Source organism: Aulonocara stuartgranti, assembly GCF_965226115.1.
Source record: "Aulonocara stuartgranti genome assembly, chromosome: 17".
Classification (NCBI taxonomy): domain Eukaryota; kingdom Metazoa; phylum Chordata; class Actinopteri; order Cichliformes; family Cichlidae; genus Aulonocara; species Aulonocara stuartgranti.
Window position 1 is genome coordinate 73,010 of NC_138953.1, and position 21,009 is coordinate 94,018.

The 21,009-nt window shown below is 43.2% G+C and overlaps 1 long non-coding RNA gene across 1 annotated transcript in view; it reads right to left on the reverse strand.

The window, feature by feature from the left end:
• Positions 1–21,009, reverse strand: part of LOC309692637 — a 137,124-nt gene that overhangs the window by 63,399 nt on the left and 52,716 nt on the right. The gene's annotated exons all lie outside the window — the stretch shown is intronic.

The window sequence follows — 21,009 nt, forward strand, 5'->3', positions numbered from 1 at the left end:
TTAAGAGGGGGGTTATTTTCTCCAGTCTCTTGAGAGAGCTTTGCAGATTATTTTAAGGTCTACATTTATAAGGGATATTGAACGATAGCTTGAGGGATATACAGGGTCTTTGCCTGGTTTTAGCAGGAGATTAATGTTTGCAGAATTCATATTTGATGGAAGTCTGCCCTTTTCTTTAATTTCCAACAACGTTCTGTAGAAAACTGGTGCTAGAATCGACCAGAATTCTTTGTAGAATTCTGCAGGAAAGCCGTCTGGACCTGGAGCCTTATTATTGGGCATACTTATCAGGGCTTCCTGGAGTTCACCTGGTGTCAGTGGTGAATCCAGTGCCATTGCTTGAGTGTCCAATAATTTTGGAAGAGTTATGTTGTCCAAAAACTGATCAATTTCTTTTTTAGATGGGTTTATTTGTGGTGAATACAACGTTTTATAGAAATCCCTGAAAATGTTGTTTATTTGTATCGGCCCCTTTAAAGGTCTCTGCATGGCTCTGCTTTGGGTAGTTCTGTGTCTCTCTCTCCTCCAAACCCAGATGGCCTCTGGTACTGAACCGGGTTCTGGTTCTGCTGGAGGTTTCTTCTTGTTAAAGGGGAGTTTTTCCTCTGCACTGTCACTTCATGCTGCTCAGTGTGAGGGATTGTTGAGGTTGAGTCCATATGTCCTGCGAACAACTGCTGGGCAATGACACCATGTAATCTTCTGGGATTCCTTGGATAGAAAACCTGTGAACTGCACTTGTCCTTGGTCTTCACAGCTCACCTTTTTACTGTTTATTGCATCAAAATGCTCCAGTGACATGGATTCTACATTGTAACTGATGTGATGTTCTATAAAGTGGTTTTAATAAAAAAAAAAGGCAAAAATTAGTTTGTTTCTTTATTCAACTTTTGAACAGCGGGACTCAGTCAGTACATATTCAGTAAATGCAAATTATTTACACGGCAGTGCACTACAGGCATAAATCTAGACCCCTAGATAAAACATGATGGCATTATAGCAGTGACGACTCCTCCACAGTAGCAGGTGGGATTTTTCTTTTTTGAGGACGGCTCCTTTTACCTGTCACTACAGATGGTCTGTGTATGTTTTGATCAAGAGCCTTTTTTGGGCAGCTGAAGAGGAGAAGTCTATCTTATGGCCAACCTCTGGCTGTATCTTGGTCACATTACCCAGCAAAACCCAGTATGCAGGTTCATCTGTAACAGTCCTTGTGCCACGATCAACACTGTTGCTTCTACTTTAAACAGAAGCGCAGTGACGTGGGTGCAGGTCTCTGCGACTCCGGCCATGCAGGTGCAGCGGGCGGCTTCAACCTTCCCTGTGATGCTCACAGTGACCCATGGCTGCAATGCTGGTTCATTCAGTCTTTGAGAGTGCAGGACCTGAAACACACACAAAGTTCTTGTCTTTAAATGAACTATGAGCCAAGGCCGACATGTTTTATCTACTTAATCATTAATGTAACAAAGTGTTTAGAAAGTTAGCACATACATGTAATTTTTCATTTCTTTATGTGTCCATCGCTGCAGGTTATAGTGTAAATCTGCCTGTTCTCTGTCAGAAACCTGCCTGCAGAAAATGAACCTAAAGTATGTAATGCAAGGATGTAGAGCTGGGCGATATATCGAGTTTTTAAAAAATATCGATATATTTTTATACGAGATATAAGATGTGACAATATCCTTTATATCGATATAGTCTATGTTACGTTATAATTATACTTGTGGAGCCACAAGTTTGCCTCTCTTTCGTCCACTTTCGCCTTTACGCAACGTTACTCGGCCTCGCCTCTCCTTCACTGAACACAACTCCCCCTCCTCCCCCATCGCTTCACCTGCAGGAAGCGACAAGATGGACACGGCAAATCTCCGTTAACGAGTTACTGGACGGCGTCAACGTGTTAGCTAGCTAACCATGCTAACGAGCTAACCACGCTAACGCCATGCAGCCCAGAGGTGCTGCACGGACTAAAATCCTTTCATTTTCTCAAATGTTGACAGCGCGCCTTATGTATGAATTCTGGTTGTGCTTGATGGCCGCGAACCGATCTTAGGTGGTACACAGCGCTCAGCAATCTGTCAAAAAATGTTTTAGTACGACTTTGGTAAGCTACGGAGCTGCACCGCTTGATGGATTGTCGGAGGATTACGGCTGAGCCTCGCGGAGTGATACGTACTGTGCTTCAACGTAATATTACCCTACTGTGTATAAGGACCATAAATGGCACCTGTTAAGAGACGTGGTTGCGAAGCGGATTTCAAACTCCAGGCTGTCAGTCACGCAGTACAAGTTGGGAACAGAGCAGCTGTGAAATCTGTCTTTGTTATTGTGCTCAGCGTCTTTTAGTTTACATTTTGACTGCACAATTGTGAGCTTTTTGTTATGCAGAAAAACAACATTGTTTTCTTTTATTTATGGAGCATTATTATTTAATAAATGCTCATAATTTATTTTTGAGTAAATCTTATGTACATCTGCTCTGTGTTAATAAAAGTGCCTGTGTGACATCTGGGACACAGCTTTGACTAAAAACTCTCTTTTTGTTCTTACTTTATGGCTTTAAAAAATATATCGAGATATATATCTTATATCGCCGTCCAGGTAAAAAATATCGAGATATGAATTTTGGGTCATATCGCCCAGCCCTACAAGGATGTCATCACTTTAGAGATGGAGAAAGCATAAAGTGACAATTATGAATCACTTAATATGATAAGGAGATTCTGCAGGTCATTAATCAATGTATAAAACTAAAATAAAATATATTTTTAGTGACACAAGATACAAATATGAAAGCAAGATGTATAATCGCTCAGTTTGGGGAAATTGTGGGAAATTGTGGGTAGCCTGCAAGGGCCTCAACTTCTCCATACCCACAATGTGCAACAATGGGCAAAACTTCCGGCGCCCCCCGTGTGCGGCAGCCTGTTACAGCAGCTCTGCTCATTCTGAGTTTCTTTCTTTCTTATCTTTTCTTCTCGTAATTTTTTATAACTAACGTATCAGTAATTAGACTCTGCAACCATGTTCTACCGTTTTGTGCTAGTTCTGGTCGTTTTTCTTAGTTTATTTCTACTTTTTTCACGCGTGTCTGGGGACCCAGAGCAGGGATCCTTTGTTTACAGTAAGGATCAGCTGTTAGCATCGGCCCCTACTGGTGTTGGCCAGAGGGGCCGATGGCGCGATATGGCAGCCTCGCTTCTGTCAGTCTGCCCCAGGGCAGCTGTGGCTACAACTGTAGCTTACCTCCACCAGTGTATGAATGTGAGAGTGAATGAATAGTGGCATTGTAAAGCGCTTTGGGTGCCTAGAAAAGCGCTATAGAAATCCAATCCATTATTATTATTAACCAAATTGTTTAACACAAGTTTGGAGAGTGAGGAATGAATAAGTGTACTGGTACCAGTTTTCAAGACCAAGGGTGATATGCAGAGCTGTAGTAACTACAGAGCGATAAAGCTGATGAGACACACCAAGAAAGAGTTGTTGAAGCTAGGTTAAGAAGAGAGGTGATGATCCATGAGCAGCAGTATGGCTTCTCACTGAAAAAGAGCAGTGCAGATGTGATGTTTGCTTTGAGTGTGTTGATGCAGAAGTTTAGTGAAGGTCAGAAAGAGTTGCACTGTGTCTTTGTGGATCTGGCAAAAGAATATGATGGGATGCTAAGAGAGAAACTGTGGTACTGCATGAGGTAAGTCAGGATGTGAGGGTGGTGCAGGATGTGTTCAAGGTGAGGGTGGGATTACATCAGGGATCTGGAGTCAGCAGGAGGGACAGGAAACAGAAATGAGTATACAAGAAGGACAGCTCATGCTGAATGGTATGGAGAGAAAGTTAGAGACAAGGCTGAGATGATTCGGACATATGCAGAAGAGGGATAGTGGAAATACTGGACAAAGGTAGGAGGAAACAGGATGACCTCAGAGGAGGTTTATGGATGCAGTGAAGAAGGACATGATGAGGGTTGGTGTGAAAAAGGAGAAAGCTGGGATCAGGGTTGACATAGAAGCAGGGCCTCTGGTGTTGTGACCCCTAAAGAGAGCATTTCTCTCTCTCTACAATATATTATATATAATAAAATATATAATAAATATATAATAAAATATATATATATATATAGGCAAGGGACGAAAACAGGGCGTTGTTGGAATGCTACTACGCAAGTAACCCCGGCGGAAGGGGCTACATGAATAGGATGAGGGGACCTATGGATTCTTCGATACCCAACATCCACAATGACGGCGAAACAACTAGTAGCTCAGTGTTCCAACATTCGAAAGAAGGGACTGCTCTCACAGCTAGAGATTGATGAGGTACAACACAAATGCCACGGCAAGGAGGAGTCAGGACGCCAGGTCAGGGGGGCGATATCATCACCCCCACCCGAGATTGGGTACATAGCCCCAAGTGCGATAGGAGAAGGATCGTTGAGTGCGAGAGGAACTGACCTGAAAAATAGGATCATGGCCAAGCTTGAAACCTGGATCCCCCGTAGCCGGTTACCAAGATTACGTGAAGTACCCTCAGAAGGTCTGCTAGATGTTAATGCAGCACTACGGGCAATACCTACAACCACGATTACCGACACTAACAAGCTGATCTACAATACGGCAGCAGTGATCAGTGAGATGCTTGGCTACAAGTTGAACAGCGACAAGGGGCAGTACCCTCCATGGAGAAGGAGGCTAGAGGGCAAGATCAAAGTAGCACGGAGGGAGGTTAGCCAACTAACGGAGTTGCAGAAAGGTGCGACAAATAAGGTGCCTAAGAAATACAGCAAGCTGTCCATACCTGATGTCCAAAAGAGCACAGTCCTGGGAACAGCTAAGATACTGCGCAGGACCTTCAAGCTCCCAGGCCTCCGGTAGAGGAACCGAGCTTGAAGGATAAAACCGCCCGCATGGGCGTGCTGGGTGTTGTTTTTGTTATATATATATATATATATATATATATATATATATATATATATATATATATATATATATAAAACACCCAGCATGCCCCTGCGGGCTTTATTTAGATTTATGCCTTCAAGCTCTGGTCCTCTACCAGAGGCCTGGGAGCTTGAGCGTCCTGCGCAGTATCTTAGCTGTTCCCAGGACTGCGCTCTTCTGGACAGAGATCTCCGATGCTGTTCCCGGGATCTGCTGGAGCCACTCGCCTAGCTTGGGAGTCACCGCACCTAGTGCTCCGATTACCACGGGGACCACCGTTACCTTCACCCTCCACATCCTCTCGAGCTCTTCTCTGAGCCCTTGGTATTTCTCCAGCTTCTCGTGTTCCTTCTTCCTGATATTGCTGTCATTCGGAACCGCTACATCGATCACTACGGCCGTCTTCTTCTGTTTGTCTACCACCACTATGTCCGGTTGGTTAGCCACCACCATTTTGTCCGTCTGTATCTGGAAGTCCCACAGGATCTTAGCTCGGTCATTCTCCACCACCCTTGGGGGCATCTCCCATTTTGACCTCGGGACTTCCAGGTTATACTCGGCACAGATGTTCCTGTTGTTAAGGTTCAAAATTGAGGAAGGAGAGTACACACCACCCATGGTCCAGAGGATCTTGGTCCAACAATGATTTTAATGAACACACGTGTGGGAAGACACTCTGTACGCAGACAGCCAGTAGTCCTCGACTTAATCAAAGCATGAACAGATATTTTATAGCATCAGGGTTTGATTTACTGACGCCCCTTCATGCGTCACAGATACATTTTATACATAGATCAGACTTTTAACCCAGAAGATCATCTTCTATTTTCATGGCTAGCCCTTCCTGTCTACCTTTCAGTTCTTGTCTTGTTCCTCTTTCTTGCCGAGACAACAAGGAACGGTTCCTCTTTTACCGAGACACTTTTGCAGTTACAACCAGACATGAGTAATCTCTCCTCTAAATAAATTTAACTCTATGTGTGTGTGTGTCACGACCTCACATGCTCTTTGTGTCACCTCTTCACCTACTGTCTGTGTCTCGTCCTCAAATGCTCTTTCTCAATTCACCTGTTGCACTTCTGACCTTTTACCAGACCAGAAGCTCACTGAGACTATGTGTATGTCTTCTACTAAATAAATGTTTTAACCAAGAACCTCTACTAAAACCTTAATATAAAATGATCTGATATATAAGTGTTTTGTAAGCATGTATTGCAATTCCTTCTATGTTCTAGTTTTCCCTCAGCATGTATCATCTAGACACTCTCACTAGATGAAGCTTAAGACCTTTAAAGAACCTGAACATCAACTCAAATAAGCACAGATATGCAATATGTATAAAATAGTTATAACTGCACCTGGAATACAAAGTTAATTTAATACCTGTGTGCATAAAACCTTAAAGCCTTCTTAAAGCTATCTGTTACATTGTTAAAGCCTCGTCTTAGCCTGCTGCTCAAAATAACTTCCTGCTTTCACTTCTGCATACAACTTCCTGTCAGCCTGCAACTCAGTCTTTCTGAAAGAGACACTGTTTAACCCCTGAATGCAATATAAACTCCAGATTATATTATTAATGCAATGGTAATGATGACAATTATTTAACAATAGCAGTAAAATAATTTCCCTGCTCCACACTGTACACTATGCCGGCCACTTGGTTATGGCGTTCCATGTATGCCTTGCCTGCTAGCATCTTGCACCCTGCTGTTATGTGCTGGATTGTCTCTGGGGCATCTTTACACAGCCTGCACCTGGGGTCTTGCCTGGTGTGATAGACCCCAGCCTCTATGGATCTTGTGCTCAGAGCTTGTTCTTGTGCTGCCATGATTAGTGCCGCTGTGCTGTCTTTCAGTCCAGCTTTGTCCAGCCACTGGTAGGATTTCTGGATATCAGCCACCTCCTCTATCTGCCGGTGGTACATACCGTGCAGGGGCCTGTCCTTCCATGATGGTTCCTCGTCTCCCTCCTCTTTCTTGGGTTTCTGCTGCCTGAGGTATTCACTGAGCACTCGGTCAGTTGGGGCCATCTTCCCAATGTATTCTTGGATGTTCGTTGTCTCATCCTGGACTGTGGTGCTGACACTCACCAGTCCCCGGCCCCCTTCCTTCCGCTTAGCGTACAGCCTCAGGGTGCTGGACTTGGGGTGAAACCCTCCATGCATGGTAAGGAGCTTTCTTGTCTTTATGTCAGTGGCTTCTATCTCCTCCTTTGGCCAGCCTATTACCCCAGCAGGGTACCTGATCACGGGCAGGGCGTACGTGTTGATGGCCCGGATCTTGTTCTTACCATTCAGCTGACTCCTCAGGACTTGCCTGACCCTCTGCAGGTACTTGGTGGTTGCAGCTTTTCTAGTGGCCTCTTCATGGTTCCCATTCGCCTGCGGGATCCCCAGGTACTTGTAACTGTCCTCTATGTCTGCAATGTTGCCTTCTGGTAGTTCAATCCCCTCAGTTCTGACTACCTTCCCTCTCTTAGTTACCATCCGACTACACTTCTCCAGTCCGAACGACATTCCAATGTCATTGCTGTATAGCCTGGTAGTGTGGATCAGTGAATCGATGTCTCGTTCACTCTCGGCATACAGCTTGATGTCATCCATGTACAGGAGGTGGCTGACAATTGCTCCGTTCCGTAGTCGGTATCCGTAGCCAGTCTTGTTAATGATCTCACTGAGGGGGTTCAGGCCTATGCAGAACAGCAGTGGGGACAGAGCATCTCCTTGGTAGATCCCGCACTTGATGGTGACTTGTGCTATGGGCTTGGAGTTGGCCTCTAGTGTTGTACGCCACATCCCCATTGAGTTCCTAATGAAGGCTCTTAGGGTCCCATTGATCTTGTACAATTCTAGGCATTCCAGTATCCAGCTGTGGGGCATTGAGTCATAGGCCTTCTTGTAATCAATCCAGGCAGTGCACAGGTTGGTCAGTCTGGTCTTGCAGTCTCGGCTGACTGTTCTGTCTACCAGTAGCTGGTGTTTTGCGCCTCTGGTATTCTTGCCAATTCCTTTCTGTGTCCCGCTCATGTATTGACCCATGTGCCTGTTCATCTTAGCCGATATGATGCCTGACAGGAGCTTCCATGTAGTGCTGAGGCAGGTTATTGGTCGGTAGTTGGAGGGGACCGGTCCCTTCTTGGGGTCCTTGGGGATCAGGACCGTTCGACCTTCGGTTAGCCATTCCGGGTGTCTCTCGTTAACTAGCAGCTGGTTCATTTGTGCTGCCAGACGCTCGTAGAGTGCAGTCAGCTTCTTTAGCCAGTAGGCGTGAACCATGTCGGGCCCTGGTACTGTCCAACTCTTCATACTGGAGACCCTTTCTTGGATATCTGCCACTGTGATGGTTACTGGACTCTGTTCAAGGAGGTCGCTATGGTCTGCCCTCAGATCCACTAGCCACTGAGCATTGCCGTTATGGGTTGCGTCCTTCCCCCATATGCTCTTCCAGTATTGCTCCGTCTCCAGCCTTGGTGGTGCTGTTCTCTTATTGTTCCCTTGCCTTTGCTGGTCTTGGGGAGAACAGCTGGTATATATATATATATATATATATATATATATATATATATATATATATATATATATATATATATATATATATCCATCCATCCGCAGGGGCGTGCTGGGTGTTTTTTTTTTATATATATATAAAAACAACACCCAGCACACCCCTGCGGGCGGTTTATCCTTCAAGCTCGGGTCCTCTACCAGAGGCCTGGGAGCTTGAGGGTCCTGCGCAGTATTTTAGCTGTTCCCAGGACTGCGCTCTTATGGACAGAGATCTCCGATGTTATTCCCGGGATCTGCTTGAGCCACTCGCCTAGCTTGGGAGTCACCGCACCTAGTGCTCCGATTACCACGGGGACCACCATTACCTTCACCCTCCACATCCTCTCGAGCTCTTCTCTGAGCCCTTGGTATTTCTCCAGCTTCTCGTGTTCCTTCTTCCTGATATTGCTGTCATTCGGAACCGCTACATCGATCACTACGGCCGTCTTCTTCTGTTTGTCTACCACCACTATATCCGGTTGGTTAGCCACCACCATTTTGTCCGTCTGTATCTGGAAGTCCCACAGGATCTTAGCTCGGTCATTCTCCACCACCCTTGGGGGCATCTCCCATTTTGACCTCGGGACTTCCAGGTTATACTCGGCACAGATGTTCCTGTACACTATGCCGGCCACTTGGTTATGGCGTTCCATGTATGCCTTGCCTGCTAGCATCTTGCACCCTGGCAAGATGCTAGCATGTATATATATACATATATATATGTATATATATATATATATATATATATATATATATATATATATATATAGAGAGAGAGAGAGAGAGAGAGAGAGAGAGAGAGAGAGAGGACCCCCAGAGCCCCAGCAGCCAGGGTCGATCACAGCCCCGGTGCAGAGAGCGCCCTCCGAGGAAACACTGGAGATAATTCAATTCAATTTTATTTATATAGCGCAAAATCACAACAAAAGCCGCCTCAAGGCGCTTCATATATACAGAGAAAAACCCAACAACCATATGACCCCCTATGAGCAAGCACTTTGGCGACAGTGGGAAGGAAAAACTCCCTTTTAACAGGAAGAAACCTCCGGCAGAACCAGGCTCAGGGAGGGGCGGGGCCATCTGCTGCGACCGGTTGGGGTGAGAGAAGGAAGACAGGATAAAGACATGCTGTGGAAGAGAGACAGAGGTTAATAACAGATATGATTCAATGCAGAGAGGTCTGTTAACACATAGTGAGTGAGAAAGGTGACTGGAAAGGAAAAACTCAATGCATCATGGGAATCCCCCGGCAGCCTACATCTATTGCAGCATAACTAGGGGAGGATTCAGGGTCACCTGGTCCAGCCCTAACTATATGCTTTAGCAAAAAGGAAAGTTTTAAGCCTAATCTTAAAAGTAGATAGATAGTAGATAGTGTCTGTCTCCCGAATCCAAACTGGAAGCTGGTTCCACAGAAGAGGGGCCTGAAAACTGAAGGCTCTGCCTCCCATTCTACTTTTAAATACTCTAGGAACAACAAGTAGGCCTGCAGAGCGAGAGCCAAGTGCTCTAATAGGGTGATATGGTACTACAAGGTCATCAAGATAAGATGGGGCCTGATTATTTAAGACCTTGTATGTGAGGAGCAGGATTTTGAATTCAATTCTGGATTTAACAGGAAGCCAATGAAGGGAAGCCAAAACAGGAGGAATCTGCTCTCTCTTTCTAGTCCCTGTCAGGACTCTTGCTGCAGCATTTTGGATTAGCTGAAGGCTTTTCAGGGAGTTTTTAGGACATCCTGATAATAATGAATTACAGTCGTCCAGCCTGGAAGTAATAAATGCATGAACTAGTTTTTCAGCGTCACTCTGAGACAGGATATTTCTAACTTTAGAGATGTTGCACAAATGGAAGAACGCAGTCTTAAATATTTGTTTAATATGTGCATTGAAGGACATGTCCTGGTCAAAAATGACTCCAAGGTTCCTCACAGTGTTACTGGAGGCCAAGGTAATGCCATCCAGAGTAAGAATCTGGTTGGATACCATATTTCTAAGATTTTCAAGGGCCGAGTACAATAACCTCAGTTTTATCTGAATTAAGAAGCAGAAAGTTAGCGGCCATCCAGGTCTTTATGTCTTTAAGACATTCCTGCAGTTTAACTCATTGGTGTGTGTTATCTGGCTTCATGGACAGATAGAGCTGGGTGTCATCTGCATAGCAGTGTAAATGTATGCTATGTCTTCTAATGATGCTGCCTAAGGGAAGCATGTATAATGTAAACAGAATTGGTCCTAGCACTGAACCCTGTGGAACTCCATAATTAACCTCAGTGTGTGAAGAGGACTCTCCATTTACATGCACAAACTGGAGTCTATTAGATAGATATGATACAAACCACTGCAGTGCAGTACCTGTAATACCTACAGCATGTTCTAATCGCTCTAATAGGATATTATGGTCGACAGTATCGAACGCTGCACTGAGGTCTAGCAGGACAAGCACAGAGATGAGTCCACTGTCAGAGGCCATAAGAAGATCATTTGTAACCTTCACTAAAGCTGTTTCTGTGCTGTGATGAGCTCTGAAACCTGACTGAAACTCTTCAAATAAACCATTCCTCTGCAGATGATCTGTTAGCTGTTCGACAACTACTCTTTCAAGGATGTTTGATATGAAAGGAAGGTTGGAGATTGGCCTATAATTAGCTAAGACTGCTGGGTCTAGAGATGGCTTTTTGAGTAAAGGTTTAACTACAGCCAGCTTGAAGGCCTGTGGTACATAGCCGATTATTAGAGATAGGTTGATCATATTTAACATCGAAGAATTAATTAATGGCAGGACTTCTTTGAGCAGTTTTGTAGGAATGGGGTCTAAAAGACACGTTGAAGGTTTGGAGGAAGTAATTATTGAAGTTAACTCAGAAAGATCAATTAGAGAAAAAGAGTCTAACTTAACATCAATGGTACTAAGAGTAGCTGTAGATAATATTACATCTGTGGGATGATTACTGGTAATTTTTTCTCTAATGATAAAAATTTTATTTGTGAAGAAGTTCATGAAGTCATTACTAGTTAATGTTAAAGGGATTGTTGGCTCACAAGAGCTCTGACTTTTTGTCAGCCTGGCTACAGTGCTGAAGAGAAACCTGGGGTTGTTCTTATTTTCTTCAATCAGTGATGAATAGTAAGATGTTCTGGCTTTGTGGAGGGCTTTCTTATAAAGCAGCAAACTATTTCTCCAGGCTAAATGATGATCCTCTAAATTTGTGACACGCCATTTCCTCTCCAGATTACGAGTCATCTGCTTTAGGCTACGTGTTTGAGAATTATACCACGGAGTCAAATACTTCTGATTAGAGACCTTAGTTTTCACAGGAGCTACAGTATCCAGAGTCGTACGTAGTGAGGAGGTGAAATTATTAACAAGATAATCGACCTCTTTTGGGGTAGCGTTCAGATAGCTGCTCTGCTCTGTGTTGGTACAGGGCATTGAAGATGATAACAGTGGGTGGATTATATTCTTAAACTTAGTTACAGCACTTTCAGAAAGACATCTACTTTGATAAAGTCTACTCTCCACCGCTGTGTAATCAATTATTGTAAATGTTATCAGGAAATGATCAGACAGGAGAGGGTTTTCAGGAAACACTGTTAAATGTTCAGTTTCTATGCCATATGTTAAAACAAGATCTAGAGTGTGATTAAAGTGGTGGGTGGGTTCTTTTACATTAGAGATATGACACAATAGGATATATACAGGGTAAAACGATAAAATAAATAAGAACGGGATACAATATAAATATAAATATTAATAGAGTAAGAAGAAAAAAATCAATAAGAGTAAAATCAATAAATATTAGGTAAAGCCTAAATTAATAATAGAATAACAGGATAGAATAAATAAGCATAAAATAAATAAACGCTAAGTAAAAGCTAAATTAAAAAGGTGGTCTTGAGCCTGTTCTTAAAAACATGTACGTTCTCTGCGGCCCTGAGCTCCTCCGGCAGGCTGTTCCACAGACAAGGACCATACCACTGAAAAGCTGCCTCTCCGTGAGCATGTGTCCTGACTTTAGGGACAATCAAAAGGCCAGTACCAGAGGACCTCAGGGTCCGCGAGGGTTCATATGGTAAAAGCAGATCTGAGAGATAAGAAGGCCCAAGACCATTAAGACATTTAAAAACCAATAAAAGAACTTTAAAATCGATCCTGAAACACACGGGGAGCCAATGCAGCGATTCTAAAACTGGTGTAATGTGGGCCCGCCCTCTGGTCTCCGTCAGCACACGAGCTGCCGAGTTTTGCAAGAGTTGTAAAGTTGAAATATTCTTCTTAGGAAGACCAGAGAGCAGGGCATTACAGTAATCAATGCGACTGGTAATAAAAGCATGCATCAGCATCTCCGTGTTGGCCCAAGAGAGAATAGGGCGGACTCTGGCTATATTTTTTAGATGATAAAATCCAATTTTGGTCACATGTTTAACATGTGGGATAAAACCAAGCTCAGAGTCAAAAATAACACCCAGGTTTTTCACTTGTAGTGAAGGACATAGTGAAAATGCCTCTAATTTAGACAAGAGTTTCTCTCTCTGAGCCTCGGGACCGATGATTAAAACTTCAGTCTTGTCCTGGTTAAGCTGTAAAAAGTTTTCTGCCATCCAAGATTGTATATCTAAGATACAGTTAAAAAGGGCATCCATTGGTCTGGTGTCATCAGGAGACACGGAGATGTACAGCTGCGTGTCATCGGCGTAACTGTGGAAGTTCACTCCATGCCTCCTGATGACACTGCCGAGAGGGAGCATATACAAATTAAAAAGTACAGGGCCTAGAACCGACCCTTGAGGCACACCACATGTCATTTCATGGATCTTAGAGGAGCATGTGTCCATACTCACCATAAAAGTTCTGTCAGAGAGACAGGAAGTGAACCAGTTGTGTACAGCACCAGAGAGGCCCACCATGTGTTTCAGTCTGTTTAAAAGAATAGCGTGGTCTACTGTATCAAAGGCTGCGCTTAGATCCAGTAGCACCAGGACTGAGAGCTTTTGGGCGTCCCAGTTATATCTAAGATCAGTTAAAACCTTTAGGAGAGCCGTCTCTGTGCTGTGGTTCACCCTAAATCCAGACTGGAATATCTCCAGGATCTGTCTATCATTCAGAAAATCAGTAATCTGAGTAAAAACAAGTTTTTCTAAGACTTTACTTAAAAATGGTAAGTTGGATACAGGTCTGTAGTTATTAAAATCATTACAATCCAAATTGCTCTTCTTCAGAAGGGGCCTCACCACCGCCGTTTTAAAGGCAGCAGGGAAGACACCCAACTGAAGAGAGCAATTCATCATGTATAAAAGCTCAGCCTCAAAAAATCCATAAAGTGTTTTAAAGAGTGAAGAAGGGGTTGGATCTAAAAGACATGTGGTGGGTCTCACTGTGGAGAGAACTTTCTGAAGGTTCTCAGCATTAACCAGGACAAAGCTGTCCAGTGTCTCCTCAGGTACAATCGAGCCCTCAGATGTGTTTACAAACTTATCGCGATTAGATAAAATATCAGATCTGATGGCGCTGACGTTTCCCCTGAAGTGGTCTGCAAACTGCTCACAGAGTGAGTCTGTGGGCTTCTTTGGGAGCTGTTAAAATCAGGGTTAAATTAATGATCTATGGTGGAAAAGAGGACCTTGGGATTATTTTTGTTATTACTGATTATTTTTGGCGAAGTATGAATTTCTTGACTTCCTTAATGTATTATTGTACATTTTAAGTTGCTCGCAAAATATTTGATGGTTGATAGTATTTTTATTTTTCCTCCATCTCCTTTCTGCTGCCCTGCAATTTCTTTTGAGTTTTTTGACTTCTTCGTTTCTCCAGGGTGATGCATGCTTTACGTTAATCTTTTTGGTGGTGAGTGGAGCAACGGAGTCAAGGCTTTTCTTCAGTTTGCTGATAAAATGATTAAAAATCAAATCGCAGGGTGCAGGTAAAATCACAAGGGTGCATTCGTCATTAGCAGTTTTTGATTAGCATTCTTGAACATGACACAATCTGATCATATCCAGATCTTAAATTAAAAACCAATGATTGATGCAAAACTCATTTGTTGCTTTGGGTTTGCTATTTTCAGGTTATTTAATCTAAACTTTTAGTTATGTAATTTTTTCTTCAAGTAATCATTCAAGACAAAGAGAAGGTAATAAGGCAAAGACCTGTTATTGGCCACTAGTGAAGTGTGTGATTGTCATGCTGCCAAACAAACCTCACGCCACACTTGTGGAGCTTCCTGGAAACTGTGACTGTAACAAAAGCAGAGATCAGATGTGGAAAGGGGTTGTTCAAATGTGACCGGTCCAAATTAGAGGAACAATTTGAAGGTAAATTATTATTACTAATCCTTGATAAACAAAGATCTTAATATTAATGTTTCTCTGAAACAGAAACTGAAACAGAAACTCTGTTGATATGATTTTGCTGTAGCAATTTTAAATTTTGTACCTCTCCATAACTGAGATGTAATATTTAATCACAGTTAACAAAGCAACAGAAGAAAACCTTTTCTGTCTTACTAAAAATGACATCACTGAGTTAATCCCTGAAGTTGGTCCAAAGGTAAGATTCAGACGCAGTCTTGGGCAGTTAAAGGTAAGTCTGTCACGGTTCTGGGTCTCTGTGACCCAGCATTTTAACTTCTTGTATTTTATATTGTGGTTCTGAGTCCTTGGTTTTGCTGTTTTGTGGGAAAACAGGAGGTGAATCACTCCTCCTGTTTTCCCACAGTGTTTACACTTCAGTCTGTTGTTGGTGACTTTTTTGTGGCAACTGTGACACTTAGTAGTAGAACTGACATACTACACTAACTATATACTCTTTTCTGAGGAGGCTGAGGAAATTTGATCAATTGATCGGTCAAGATCCTCAGCAGGTTCTACAGCTGCACTGTGGAGAGCACCCTGACCAGCTGCATCAATGCATGGTACGGCAGCACTATTGCTATGGACCGCAAACAGCTGCAGAGAGTGATAACAACTGCGGAGAAGATCATTTAAAGATGCAAAGAGACTAAAATGGTTAGGGTCAGGAGGTCAAAGGTCAGAGCTCCTGTGGGTCTGAGGGCGGCCTCACGTTGGAGAAGGATGAAGGAGTCTGACCTGAGCCAGTGTTTGACATGAACACATCAGCACTGCTGTCAGTGAGCCTAACGACAGCCGTTAGCATCATTTCAGTGTTTCAGTCATAAGAACACTTCCTGTCACTGTGGTGGTTACAGTGACATCATGCAGTTTGTGCTTTGACCTCCAGAGGGCGACAAATCAGCACAGACAGAGAGCTCCATTCAAACTTTGCTGCCATCAGTAATAATTCTTCAAATATAATCATCAGTGTTTGAGCAGTTATGATATCAGGGACAATCTAGACATGTGTGACAATACTGAACATATCACATGACACACCTTAGACATCATGTGATTCGCTTTTTAAGTTCTTATTTTCTGGCTATGTAATTACCAAACAAGTGCGCAGGTGAGATCATTTGGTTGTTCACTTGACTGGCTTGTTCTTATATCTTTATAGACATTGACAGACCACGTGACTTTCGCTCATTGCATGCCGTGAACTCGTGGCAAAACAATCCAAGTACCTGCATCAAATGCAAGCATTTGCAGCACCGCAAAACGTTCATTCTTCGGTTCCAATAAATTCTTGCTTTTTCTTTGCCCCCCAAAAAAGTTATGTACAAAACGAAGGAGAACAATGCCGGTCCGTACAAAGACAGACTTGATGAAAAGACAAAGAAAAGATACGAGGAAAAAATCAAAGGAGTGAAAGGGTCAGACCCTTACGAGCACACAGAGGGACAAAAGACATCAGCGTGCTGCCCAACTTCACCACGCTCATATTTATAATCATACGGTTCTTGGAGTGAGTGCATACACTCATGAAGTTTAGTAACTTCAGGTCACTGCAACAAGCCCAGGTACAGTTTACCGACGGATGGGTACAGGATCTTGAAATGCACCGTGTAGAAAGTAAAGACCATCGTACGTATCATAAGTTTACCAGTCTCACAAATTGTCTTCATAAATACACATTCGTTAACCGTTTATTAATAGGACCTTTGAGCTCAACGGTAATTAATTAGTAGTGGAAATAATCTCTGGTAGCATCACAGAAATGTAGCAGTGACAATAATACTGTATGCTGTAATCGTACTGGACAATTAGTGATACAAAAAACCTGTTTTATCCTGTGAATAAAAGTATGTTTTTGTCAGTGTACCATAATAACAGAAGCGAAACGCAATATTGTGTCAGGACAATTCACTATTTATGCACAATAAACAAAGGAGCATAGCGCGACAATTTCTGTTCAGCGCCAGACTTGCTTGTAACCTATATCACCAATTATGTTAAGAAAAATGACGCATTAACTACAACAGCAGACTGACCTTTGTGTAAATGCTTGGAGCAGACTAACCTGTGAGCTGCAGTGTTCTGGGACGTTATATTTGATCTTTGAATGGCTGCAATCCAGTCGCCTCTTTGTTACTTCGGAAACATGGCTCGAACAATTTCTCTTCAACGACGTAATCCGATAACAACCGATCTCTTTACCCGTCGGCTTCCCGTGGCTGTCATGCGACCGGCTATTGCAGTTAATAATACAACAGCTTCTTGACATTTTTTGGGTTTCTTTTTATCGCTGCGTGACTGATTTCAATTAAAAGCCTGCGTGCGCTAGTACCTCTTGCCACGAGTTCCCAGAATTCTTTGCGGTTTTACCCCTGAGTGACGTCACATTTTCAATCTCTATATTCTAGCTAGCCCATGGTCAAGAAATGGCCCGCCTGCTATTGCTTGTAATCTCCTTCCATCACCAACAGGGGATCACAATCTCAAAAAATTCCACATATTGATGCAGTTGAGAGACGTGTAGTCTTTTCTAAGGTAATTACAAGGTAGGGCACACTAGCGCCACCAAGGGAGGAGGGTGGGCAGCTTCAAGTGTAAAGCAAGGGTTGTCAAAAAGTGGACTGAATGTCATGGACATTCCCCATCTTTCAGTACCCAGTGAGAAAATATTGTATAATCTCTTCTATAATGTGGTTGCACATCATTCTTGCATCTAATGCTTAGTTTTCTTATCTCAGCTGTAGTTCTGTTACAATTTGGAGAACCATCCATGGAACCAGGTGGGTCAGCAGCCACGTCCCCTTTATGTTGTTTGTCCAGAAAAATAAAAAATAAGTAAACAAAAATAAATAACCTTTTCTATGCACATTGTGTTTAATCTGTGTGATGATGCTGCGCTGAATTTTTAGACATTCCTGTGAACAACAGTATATAACCTTAACGTGAGGAAAATGAAGGGCTCGCTCAGAGTCAGCGATCTGAGAGCCAGACCAGCCAAAAGCACTCCTGCACCGTGAGTAGGTGGGTTAAACCATACTGACTTGTTTCAGGTGTCAACGTCTTGAATCTTTCTTTGGCACAATGAAGATGATTTGGTTCAAGTTTTACAGAGTTAATCTTGGGTTTCATTCTTTTGGGGTCTTTTTGGGTGTTTCTGGTCTCTTGTCAGTTAGGTTCCTCTGTGTCATCCCCGTGTCTCCTGTGAGAGTCTGTCGCGTCCTCTGTGTTTGTTTCAGGCTTTGCTTCTCCTTTCTCTGTCTTTGTCAAGGTCTCTCTGTCATGTCTGCTCGAATCAAGTCCACACATCTTAGTCATAGTTTCAGTGTTTGTACATCTGTTTTATTTTGACTGTCTCTTGAGTTCGGTGCGTTCAGTTTTGCTTCCCCCGTCTCGTTACGTCTAATTTGTTCCTGCCATGTTCCCATGTGTTTCCACTTCGCTCTTCACCCCACAGTGTCATCTTTGTCTTCCTCAGTCCTTGGTCAGAGCATGTATTTCCGTGCACCGAGTTTCTAGTGTCTTTCCAGTTTAGGTTTTTTTCATTGGTTCATTGGTTTGGTTTTCTTGTTTCGTCTATGTTTGGTAATCAGCCTTTGTTATCGTTACTCCCTGCCTCTGTTTGTCTGTATTTGGGTTCTCCCTCTTTCCGCAGTTGATTTCTCATATAAGAGTTGAACATGATCCAAGTTCACATTTTTTGGTTCTCAGCCGGGGCCTGCCTGTCTTTGTTTTGTTGTCAGAAACTTTACATTTAATTCAGTAATCTGATATCACGTTTTCATGTACAAGATGCAAACAAGTATGGTTTCAGTGTCATACTGGAACCACTGAAAGCCAAGAGGTAAATGGTCTGTATTTGTATAGCGCTTTACTAGTCCCTAAGGACCCCAAAGCACTTTACACATGCAGTCATCCACCCATTCACACACTGGTGATGGCAGCTACATTGTAGCCACAGCCACCCTGGGGCGCACTGACAGAGGCGAGGCTGCTGGACACTGGCGCCACCGGGCCCTCTGACCACCACCAGTAGGCAATGGATGAACTGTCTTGCCCAAGGACACAACGACCGAGACTGTCCAAGCCGGGGCTCGAACCGGCAACCTTCTGATTACAAGGCGAACTCCCAACTCTCAAAGTAGCTGAAGATAAAACAGAGAAAAACATGAAGGTGATTTTCCTGGATTACAAGGAGACCTCCCAACTCTTGAGCCATGATCGCCTCGTAGGTTTTTACTGTATGATGGGCAGGTGTGTGGTCCAGTGGCTCACTGGAGGTTATCTTGGGATGAACACAGTTCTTTGTGTTAATGAGTCATTCAGCAGCTGCCATGTCCGTCGCCTGTGCTTGATTGAGAAGAATGATTCTCAAATCGTACACAGTGATCCTAAGTGGATCCTTTGTGAAGAAGATGGGTTTAAATTACATTGCCAGTCTCTCCAGAAAACCCATACTTGTAGTCCACATGTGGTTAGAAAAAACAAAACAAAAACCCCACACCGCACTGCAACTGACTGAAATGAAAGGCTTGGGTGGAGCTCTGACTGAGCTGTCTGTGAGGTGGAGATGGGAAGGCGGTGGGTTGCACGAATGAGAGTCTAAGTGGGAGAATGAGGAGACTGATTGGCTCAAAGAAGGCAGGCAAGAAGAAGATTGGACTAGAGCAGAGGTGTCCAACTCCAGGCCTCGAGGGCTGGTGTCCTGCAGGTTTTAGATCTCACCCTGGGTCAGCACACCTGAATCACATGATTAGTTCATTACCAGCCTCTGGAGAACTTCAGGACATGTTGAGGAGGTCATTTAGCCATTTAAATCGGCTCGATCCTGCAGGACAACGGCCCTTGAGGCCTGGAGTAATGGTTGAGAGTGAAAACGTGGGAAAGTGGTAGTGATGTGAAGAACAGATAAGCAGGCATATGAGTCATTACAGACCTTCCTTATTGAACTTACACATAAACTTCATTAGATTTTTTGTGTCTGCTAAACATTTAAGAACTTGTATAGAAATTTGACACCTAATCATTGCAGGGAACGTTGACCTCTTTCAGGTTAAACAAATATCCTGCTACAAAGCATCAAACTGATATTTAAACTGTCACTACGAAACCTTTACCTCAAACAAAATGAGTGTAGGCTGATTACAACGCTTTCTTTTGTGGATGGGAATGAGGGCAACCATGAAATGCTGGAAATGATCTTGTCAGAACAGGTTTTCAGAAGTAGTTAAAGTTGATTGGCGATTTTCACGACAGGTGAGGGTTATGCATGATTATTTATCTGTTGTTTGTTTTCTTCCCATATGCACCCCTCCCACAAATGCACACAAAAGTACCCACATTCAGTTGTATACACACTTACATGCAGTGTGTACGTTTCTGTGTATACATGTACATGTCACGTAGGACTTCCAGTGTGCCTTGTCTTGCTCTGTCTTGTCTCTGATTTAATCTTGTTGTGTATCTGTCTCTGTTGTCTCGGGACTAGTAAACAAAAGTATAGCACAGAATACACTCACAGGCCACTTTATTAGGTACACCTGTTCAACTGCTCACTCATGTGTATGTGTCAATCACATGGTAGCAACTCGGTATGCTTAGGCATGCAGACATGATCAGTCTGCTAAATTTGAGAGGAATACAGCCAGACTCCTTTGAGCTGATAGGAAGGCAACAGTAATTCAAGTAAAAACTACAGTTACAACCAAAGTAGTGTCTCTGAACACACAATACATGGACCCTTGAAGCAGATGGGCTGCAGCAGCAGAAGACTGCACCTGGTGGCAACAAGCTGAGACTACAGTTTATATGGGCTCAGCAAAATAGCAAAAAATTAGAAAAATGTTGCAAAGTCTGGTGAGTGTCAACTTGTGCTGCAACATTCACAGTAGAGTTATAATTATGCACAAATGACATGAAAATATGATCAGGGTGCTGCTGCTGTGGTATCAGGGATATTTGCTTGTTGCACTTCAGGTCTCTGAGCTTCTATACATATATATGCAACAATATTAATATGCATTACTTTTATTGTTCATAATTATACATTTAAATATAAAAATACACTTTTAAACATGAGTTAGTTCCATAATCCATGAGGGGAAAGTGGAAGCCAAACCAGCCACTCTAGCCATTTCACGTTGACCAATACCTGTTAAACCTGAGCAAGCACACCCCTGTGCAG